Source organism: Callithrix jacchus, chromosome 10 (genome assembly GCF_049354715.1).
Source record: "Callithrix jacchus isolate 240 chromosome 10, calJac240_pri, whole genome shotgun sequence".
Lineage (NCBI taxonomy): Eukaryota > Metazoa > Chordata > Mammalia > Primates > Cebidae > Callithrix > Callithrix jacchus.
In genome coordinates this window covers 24025870-24028831 of record NC_133511.1, presented here as the reverse complement: position 1 = coordinate 24028831, position 2962 = coordinate 24025870, and the positions used below count along the sequence as shown (strand labels likewise).

At 43.9% G+C, this 2962-nt stretch overlaps 1 pseudogene; it reads right to left on the bottom strand.

Moving 5' to 3' along the window:
* Positions 1-434: 434 nt before the first annotated feature.
* Positions 435-1845, bottom strand: LOC100391827 (olfactory receptor 8A1-like; annotated as a pseudogene).
* Between the last annotated feature and the right edge of the window lie 1117 nt (positions 1846-2962).

The window sequence follows — 2962 nt, the reverse complement described above, 5'->3', positions numbered from 1 at the left end:
AAAGATTGCTTGTTAGATATGTGAGTGGTTAACGTCCTAAAGAGCAATACAATCACACTCCTTTTGGAATTAACTTTTCTTTTGAGCTATACAAATTATAATGACTTATTAATTTATGCAAAACTTACTTTAGTTATAAAATGTCTTGCTCTTTATCAATTGTAAATTGTTAGTCAAATGTCCTGTGATATTTCAGATGAACTATCAGAGGTCATTTGACTAAAGAGTTTCAGATTGAAGTCAAACAGATATTTTAGAAAGTGATCTAGCTTGATGTTCAAGAATCAATGATCTTATTTACATTTTTCCATATGGGGATAAAATTTCATTTAACATCACTAAAGGAATTTTTTGAAGGGACAACCTAGAAGATACCGAACGGGAATGAGATAATTGATGATAGGAGATCAGGAAATAGGGAATGGAAACTAAGAAAGAAGAGGAAGGACCAATTGGTGAAGGGCTGGAGTGGGTGGCTGGGGTCAGTATATCTAAGGAACATCTGGACAGAAACAGGGTGGAGAGAGGACTCAGAAAAAGTAATTTTCTTCTGGACTCCCAGGAATATGCTTTCTGAATATAGAAAGGGAAGAAGACTTCTGCACTTCTTGTGAAAGTCTCCTTCTACCGCAAGTTAGAGGAAGCAGTGGGAGATAAGTGCTGTATCACAGCAGTATGCTCACATGGTTTCTAAGACGAGAACGATTCTCACATGGAGACACAGGCAGAAGAATGTTGGAGGGCATTCTTAGGATCAGCTGGAATGCATCTCAGAAGATTGCTAGAAGAATGACTGCTAGAAAATTGAAAGGAAAGCCACCCATGGTTTTGTAAATCTCCAGAGAGCTTCTTTCCTATATTGACATCGTATTGGGTTGATGAGCAACTCAAGATAAATAATTACATCTGCAACAAAACTTACTCCTTAGTGTTTTCTTCATGGCAACATTTACCTCCTTGTTTCTCAGGCTGTAGGTTAGAGGATTCAGCATGAAGATCACTGTGGTATGGAACACAGAGGCCATATTCTCCTAGGCCAGGAAAACTGGTTGTGGAGCGTTTTAAGTACATGAATGCAGTCTATCCGTGGAACACCACCATAGCTGCAAGGTGGAAGCTGCAGGTGCTGAAGACTTTGGACTGGCCCTCAGTGGTGTTGATGTGGAGGATGCTGGAGAGAATAAAGGTGTGAAACACAAGAACTATGAAGCTCATGATTCTGAGGTTTAATCTAGCCAAAAAGAAGACTGCCATCTCAACATCATAGGTGCTAGAACAGGACAGCTTCATGAGAGGGAAGATGTCACAGAAGTAGTGACTGGTGAGGAGCTCACAATAGGGCAGTTTTCACATAAGGCCAGTCTCTATTGTGGAGCCAATGAGTCCCATGGTATAGACCACAGCCATGAGCAGGGAGCAGGTGGCATGAGAAATGATGACGTTGCAAAGCAAAGGGCAGCAGATGGCAGCATAGTGGTCACAGGCTTTCGCCGCCAGCATGTAACACTCAGCAATGACAAAAACCAGGAAAAAGTAGAACTGTGACATGTACCCTGCATAGAAGATAATGTTCCCCTTTGACACAAAGTTCACCAGCATCTTAGGGTTAGTAATGAAGGAATAGCAGAGATCTAAGAGTGACAGATTGCTGAGGAGGTAGCACATGGGATGTGAAGCTGAGAGTTCAGACAAGTCAGAGTGACCATGGCCAGGTTCCCTACCATGGTGACCACGTGGCTATTGAGGAAGAGGAGGGAGTGAAAGAGCTGGAGGTCTGGTTGCTTCATTGATCCCGAGAATGAACTCTGTCACTGTAGAATGACTTTTGGCAGTCATTCTCCTCTAGGTAGGATGTTTGGTGGATTGGAAAAGAACTCTGTGAAAGTCCATACCTGCATTTGCCTGTTGAAGCCAGGCAGGGGCATCTGCCCTTCCTTGAGCAGTCCTGGGCTCATTCCTGTTTCTTCTCCTTTCATTGGAACCAACCAGAGTCTTCTTGATTTCAGAAACTAAGAATGTGAGAGGAAAAAGGCCAAGACCTGACGCTTTAACCACCACCAACGACTCTGACCTTAGTTGCCCTTTGGAACCACTTGAGGAACTTTAAACATTACTGCTGCCAAGGTGCATCTCAAAATTTCTGATTTAATAGGTTTGTAGTATGGCCTGGGAATCAAGATTTATAAAGAGTGCCATTCAGGTGATTCTACTGTGCAGCCTCTATTGATAACTTTTGGGCTACAATTTTATCAAATAGTATAAGAGGTGAAAACCAGCCTATTTCATTAGTTGAGTTTGCTGATGTAACTTACTTCAGAAACTTATTCTCTCGTTTCATCTGGGCAATCTCCAAATGCATGCCAGGATATAAAAAAATATGGTTCTGGCTGGCACGGTGGCTCACACCTGTAATGCCAGCACTTTGGGAGGCCAAGGCGGGTGGTTCACGAGGTCAAGAGGTCGAGACCATGGTGAAACCCCGTCTTTACTAAAAAATACAAAAATTAGCTGGGCGTGGTGGTGCACCCCTGTGGTCCCAGCTACTTGGGAGGTTGAGGCAGGAGAATTGCTTGAAACCAGGAGGCGGAGGTTGCAGTGAGCTGAGGTCGTGCCACTGCACTCCAGCCTGGTGCCTGGAAACAGAGCAAGACTCTGTCTCAAAAAATATTTATATCTATATCTGGCTCCAGGCCAGGTGCAGTGGCTCACACCAGTAATCCCAGCACTTTGGGAGGTTGAGGGTGGCAGATCATGAGGTCAAGAGACTGAGACCATCCTGGCCAACATGGTGAAACCCTGTTTCTACTAAAAATACAAAAATTAGCTGGACTTAGTGGTGTGTGCTTGTAGTCTCAGTTACTCAGGAGGCTGAGGCAGGAGAATTGCCTGAACCCAGGGGGTGGAGGTTGTGGTGAGCTGAGATCGTGCCATTGTACTCCAGCCTGGGTAACAAGAGCGAAAC